General features: G+C 31.3%; 1 protein-coding gene across 3 annotated transcripts in view; it reads right to left on the bottom strand.

The window, feature by feature from the left end:
- LOC132861367 (calcium-activated potassium channel subunit alpha-1-like) overlaps positions 1–7500 on the bottom strand; it is an 82305-nt gene that overhangs the window by 57395 nt on the left and 17410 nt on the right. The window lies entirely within an intron of this gene.

The following is a 7500-nucleotide window of genomic DNA, read 5'->3' as shown; positions in this document are numbered from 1 at the left end:
GACCTGAGCTGGAGCTCTGATGAGCTCCACCTTGCTTGGTATCCAGTGTTGACTGAAACACAGGTACCATAGAGATATCTTCCATATCTAAAATTAATCCACAGAGTGAGAGAGACCTAACCTTTTAATATAAAACAGTTCTAAAGGAGTATTTGTTTTACATCTTCACATACTCCTTCATGTAGGAGACTTTGTGAAGACACAGTGTCATTTCTTATACAAGAAGCTAAACTAACTCCCATTCCTGTTGTCACTGATTTTTGGACACATGGCTTAATTATGTAATCAGCTGCTGATTTCCTGACTTGTTCAGAGAGAAACAGAACATTCATGTGGTTCTGCTCGTCATGTATGAGTCAGGTTGGAAAAGGATTGGAAACGTGGCTGAAGCAGCAGTAAACATCATTAGCTGGTTATTTCCCAAAGTAAGAGTTTATTAGTTGGTGAAATTACTCATTTTCTTGAGTCTAGCTCAATCAAAGTCTCACAGGTTGAACACTGTAAAAAAAAATCCAATAAATATGGAAGTGTAAAAGAAGGAAGATATGAGCAGCACCATCTGAACATCTGCAATCAACAGCAACTGTTTTAACCCATGACTTCACATGAACTCACCAATTTACATTCAATTCAATTTATTTGTTTAGCACTTTAAACAGTTCACACTGTCTCAATGCAGCTTTACAGAAGTATAGAAACAGAATAAAATGTTTACATTTTACAGTTTAAAATTAAGTTGCTATTTAGCTCTAACATTTATCCCTAATTATCAAGGACCATGATCGAGTCTGAGGTGACGGTAGTGAGGAAAAACTCCCTGAGATGATAAGAGGAAGAAACCTTGAGAGGAACCAGACTCAGAAGTGAACCTCATCCTCATTTGGGTGACACTCTACAATAAATAGTGTAAATGTAAATAATGTCAATGTAAATAATGTAAACGTAAATAATGTCAATGTAAATAATGTAAATAATGTCAATGTAAATAATGTCAATGTAAATAATGTCAATGTAAATAATGTAAATAATGTCAATGTAAATAATGTAAATAATGTCAATGTAAATAATGTAAACGTAAATAATGTCAATGTAAATAATGTAAATAATGTCAATGTAAATAATGTCAATGTAAATAACGTAAATAATGTCAATGTAAATAATGTCAATGTAAATAATGTAAATAATGTCAACGTAAATAATGTCAATGTAAATAATGTAAATGTAAATAATGTAAATAATGTCCATGTAAATAATGTAAATAATGTCAATGTAAATAATGTCAATGTAAATAATGTAAATAATGTCAATGTAAATAATGTCAATGTAAATAATGTCAATGTAAATAATGTAAATAATGTCAATGTAAATAATGTAAATAATGTCAATGTAAATAATGTCAATGTAAATAATGTCAATGTAAATAATGTAAACAATGTCAATGTAAATAATGTCAATGTAAATAATGTAAATAATGTCAATGTAAATAATGTCAATGTAAATAATGTAAATAATGTCAATGTAAATAATGTCAATGTAAATAATGTAAATGTAAATAATGTAAATAATGTCCATGTAAATAATGTAAATAATGTCAATGTAAATAATGTCAATGTAAATAATGTAAATAATGTCAATGTAAATAATGTCAATGTAAATAATGTAAATAATGTCAATGTAAATAATGTCAATGTAAATAATGTAAATGTAAATAATGTAAATAATGTCAATGTAAATAATGTAAACAATGTCAATGTAAATAATGTCAATGTAAATAATGTAAATAATGTCAATGTAAATAATGTAAATAATGTAAATAATGTCAATGTAAATAATGTAAATAATGTCAATGTAAATAATGTCAATGTAAATAATGTAAATAATGTAAATAATGTCAATGTAAATAATGTAAATAATGTCAATGTAAATAATGTAAATGTAAATAATGTAAATAATGTCACTGTAAATAATGTAAACAATGTAAATAATGTAAATAATGTAAATAAAGTCAATGTAAATAATGTCACTGTAAATAATGTAAATAATGTCAATGTAAATAATGTAAATAATGTCAATGTAAATAATGTAAATGTAAATAATGTAAATGTAAATAATGTAAATAAAGTCAGTGTAAATAATGTCACTGTAAATAATGTAAATAATGTCACTGTAAATAATGTCAATGTAAATAATGTAAATAATGTCAATGTAAATAATGTAAATAATGTCAATGTAAATAATGTAAACATAAATAATGTAAATGTAAATAATGTCAACATAAATAATGTAAATAATGTCAATATAAATAATGTAAATAATGTCAATGTAAATAATGTAAATAATGTCAACGTAAATAATGTAAATAATGTCAATGTAAATAATGTAAACAATGTCAATGTAAATAATGTCAATGTAAATAATGTAAATAATGTCAATGTAAATAATGTAAATAATGTCAATGTAAATAATGTCAATGTAAATAATGTAAATAATGTCAATGTAAATAATGTAAATAATGTCAATGTAAATAATGTCAATGTAAATAATGTAAATAATGTAAATAATGTCAATGTAAATAATGTAAATAATGTCAATGTAAATAATGTAAACAATGTCAATGTAAATAATGTCAATGTAAATAATGTAAATAATGTCAATGTAAATAATGTAAATAATGTCAATGTAAATAATGTCAATGTAAATAATGTAAATAATGTCAATGTAAATAATGTAAATAATGTCAATGTAAATAATGTCAATGTAAATAATGTAAATAATGTCAATGTAAATAATGTAAATAATGTCAATGTAAATAATGTAAACAATGTCAATGTAAATAATGTCAATGTAAATAATGTAAATAATGTCAATATAAATAATGTAAATAATGTCAATGTAAATAATGTAAATAATGTCAACGTAAATAATGTAAATAATGTCAATGTAAATAATGTAAACAATGTCAATGTAAATAATGTCAATGTAAATAATGTAAATAATGTCAATGTAAATAATGTAAATAATGTCAATGTAAATAATGTCAATGTAAATAATGTAAATAATGTCAATGTAAATAATGTCAATGTAAATAATGTAAATAATGTCAATATAAATAATGTAAATAATGTCAATGTAAATAATGTAAATAATGTCAACGTAAATAATGTAAATAATGTCAATGTAAATAATGTCAATGTAAATAATGTAAATAATGTAAATAATGTCAATGTAAATAATGTAAACATAAATAATGTAAATGTAAATAATGTCAACGTAAATAATGTAAATAATGTCAATGTAAATAATGTCAATGTAAATAATGTAAATAATGTCAATGTAAATAATGTAAATAATGTAAACGTAAATAATGTCAATGTAAATAATGTAAATAATGTCAATGTAAATAATGTCAATAATGTCAATGTAAATAACGTAAATAATGTCAATGTAAATAATGTAAATAATGTCAATGTAAATAATGTAAATAATGTCAAAGTAAATAATGTCAATGTAAATAATGTAAATAATGTCAATATAAATAATGTAAATAATGTCAATGTAAATAATGTAAATAATGTAAACGTAAATAATGTCAATGTAAATAATGTCAATGTAAATAATGTAAACGTAAATAATGTCAATGTAAATAATGTAAATAATGTCAATGTAAATAATGTCAATAATGTCAATGTAAATAACGTAAATAATGTCAATGTAAATAATGTAAATAATGTCAATGTAAATAATGTCAATAATGTCAATGTAAATAACGTAAATAATGTCAATGTAAATAACGTAAATAATGTCAATGTAAATAATGTAAATAATGTCAATGTAAATAATGTCAATAATGTCAATGTAAATAACGTAAATAATGTCTAATGTAAATAATGTCAACGTAAATAATGTCAATGTAAATAATGTAAATAATGTCAATGTAAATAATGTAAATAATGTCAACGTAAATAATGTCAATGTAAATAATGTAAACATAAATAATGGCAACATAAATAATGTAAACATAAATAATGTAAATGTAAATAATGTCCTTTCTACAACAGTTTATAATGTAGAGGAATTAAGCAGCTGAAAGCTACATCTACATCTAATGACCTGAATGAGCACATGATGTTGTGTCTGAGAGTCTGAGCTAAAATAAATCAGGACTCTGTTGTTCTTTCAGACGTTTTAGACGTGTGTTTGTCCCTCTGTTGATGATCTTACACTGAATTTTAGTGTTGAAGAGAAATCTGAGCTGCTTCAAACACTCGGAGCTTCTCAGAGAGCAGAAATGGGTTTGATATCAACATTTACTCTGAAGATACAAACATCTGTGTTGAAAATAATATTTTCTGTGAATATTTCACTTCTAATATTTTAGATAAAAACAGAAATAGTGATGAAACTCTACAAAGTCTTAAAGTCCTGAGTGTCTACTTTCTAATGAGCTTCATATATTAACACCACTGTGGAGTGAGACATGAGGAAGACGTTCAGTCATCAACATGAACACAACAAGAGAAAAACACCAGCATTTGCATGACACGGTTTATAAAATGTAGTAACAGTATTTAGGAGCATCAGCCAATCAGAGCCGGAATTCATTAATATAGAGGACACTAAATGGATTTAGGACACTGGAGAGGAAAATACAGCTCAGTCTGCTGTTATTAATGAATGATTAATGGATCTAATTATCGGTCCACATGCACACTGATTCACCCTGAGAGCATGTCATTGGCCTGTTTGAGCTTTTCTCAGTGAACAGGAAGCAGGAGCTAACAGAGAAAGGCTTCAGGATGCAGAAGAAAGTCCTCATGTCCGAGCCACACTTCCTTTCTACCAGTTCAGTGGAGACAAGCCAAGCAGAATATCTCCACTCTAATGGGACCTTATACACACACAAACACACACACACACACACACACACACACACACAGAGTGATTAGCTGCACTGTAGATTAGCAAAGATCAGCAAAAAATGTCTGAGTCCCAAACTGTACTGTCTGATCTGTAAGCTGCTCTCTGCAAGAACCTTCAGTACCACGTGGCTGAGAACAAGAAGTTCCACACACTGGTCAGAACCTCCGTACTAGCCTATGAAGTCGCTAGCTAACACCTTGCATGCTAATTGTCAGTTTAGCAGCTAGAATATGAGATTAATCCTCTGAACAAGTTTCCTTTAGATCTATGATCAAGAATTTATAACTTTACACTTTACTTCATTTCACACACTTGCATTTGTTTACTATCTCACTGCTTGTAGAGAATTATGGGTAATAATACACACTTGGAAATAAAATAACCAACGTCAGTAATCTTGTCAGAAAGTTTGTCTAACATCACTGCAGTAAGAGCAGTGAGTACTTATGAACAGTAAGGTGTAAAACCCAGGTGTTAACTTCCTGTTCAGGCTCCACCCCCTGATTCATCAGTGTCACCTGTGTGCACTCTGTAGCCCTTTAGTTTTGAACGTCTCACATGTTCAGCCTTGTTGTTTGTCGCGTCCTAGTTTCCCAGTCAACCCTGTTTCCTTGTTTCTCACTTCCTCGTCCTAGTTTCCTCCTCAGTTATGGACTTGTGCTCCTTTCTGCCTTTAGTCAGTTTGGTGTAGTGTTTATACAGTAGATTAGCATGTGCTTGCTCTGTATGGTTACTATGGTTGATTTCTGTAACAATGTTCTGCTCATCAAACAAGACATCGTCCAAACGTGAAGGTCTCCAAATTGGATACTTGCCAAATACGATGGTCTCAAAATGACAATCACAACATCAAACATGTGAGACTCTGAACAAGAAGGTCTACAAACGTATTGGCCTCCAAATGCAGAGATGATGGAGACCATGATTGAGGGGGTGGAGCTAGAACAGGGCAGCAGTAGCTCATTTAATAAGATGTTGAACCACTGATCAGAAGGTTATGAGTTCAAAATCCCAGGATCACCAAGCTGCCACTGCTTGGACCGCTTAAAGCCTGAGGGTCACCATCATAATGACTTTCTAACATGCTGGTCTCCAAATATAATGGTCTAGTCACCAAAATGTCCTCTAAACCGTCTCTGATATTTCCTTCCTGATGGTTGTCATGGTAACTTTATTTTGCTGGGAAATTAATTAAGACAATACGAATGTAGCAACTGTTTGTGAATGTGACGCTCTGCTCATTTATTCTAATGATATTTCAATAACTCTGCTAATTAACAAGTGCACAGTGATGTTCAACACACACACACACACACACACACAAATCTGCTGTGCTGCTTGAAGCTGCTGTTACCATGACTACAGACTAGGTCAGCACACTATGATGTTCAAGGTTTCTGCGTGCATACACATACACTCACTCACTCACTCTCTCTCTCTCACACACACACACACACACACATCAGTGATGAGCTTCATTCATCGTCCAGCAGCTGCAGCTGAGTCATAGCGTGCTTACATCACACACACCCACACACTCATGCATGCACATTTACATGTGCACGCACACACACACACAAGCACAGGCTCATATTAATATTATGATTAATGAGATTAATATATATATATATAAATGATGTCTGATCAGTGATTTAGATCATATGATGGCTTAGTCTCTGTGTGTGTGTGTGTGTGTGTGTGTGTGTGTGTCTGAAAATTTGTCTGGCTCTAATTCTGTCATGTTACTGAACAGCCTGGACGTCATAGCAACCTCTTCAGCCAGCAGTTAACACACTGTTTACGGCACACGCTCAGCAGGACTAAAGGTGCTACTACAGGCCACAGTATCTCTCTCTCTCTCTCTCTCTCTCTCTCTCTCTCTCTCATACATACACACACAAACACAAGTGTGTAGATACTCTTCACAAAAAATAAATGAAATACTAAATGAATAGATAAACACATTTCTAAATCAGTTACATTAGTTCATGACTCAACACACTTCATTAACACTGTATTATTCATTCATTCATTCATTCATTCATCTTCTACCTCTTATCCGAACTACCTCAGGTCACAGGGAGCCTGTGCCTATCTCAGGTGTCATCGGGCATCAAGGCAGGATACACCCTGGACGGAGTGCCAACCCATCACAGGGCGCACACACACACACACAGTCTCATTCACTCACGCACTCACACACTACGGACAATTTTCCAGAGATCCCAATCAACCTACCATGCATGTCTTTGGACCGGGGGAGGAAACCGGAGTACCCGGAGGAAACCCCCGAGGCACGGGGAGAACATGCAAACTCCACACACACAAGGTGGAGGCGGGAATCGAACCCCCAACCCTCAAGGTGTGAGGCGAACGTGCTAACCACTAAGCCAACTTTCACAGAGTCGGTGTGATTCCAGGTCACTGAAGGTCCTGATGACGTCAGATAACTAATACAGTGTTTTATAACAAACTTCTTAAGAAGCTTAACAGATGCTACTGAAACCATGTTGTTTACTCAGGAAGCAGACCGTATGAGTGTAACTACATCATTAGACTCCTGTTACCACGGATACAGAC

Source organism: Tachysurus vachellii, chromosome 2, assembly GCF_030014155.1.
Source record: "Tachysurus vachellii isolate PV-2020 chromosome 2, HZAU_Pvac_v1, whole genome shotgun sequence".
NCBI classification, from domain to species: Eukaryota; Metazoa; Chordata; class Actinopteri; order Siluriformes; family Bagridae; genus Tachysurus; species Tachysurus vachellii.
Note: the sequence above shows the minus strand (reverse complement) of the source record. Positions and strands in the feature narration are given on the sequence as shown.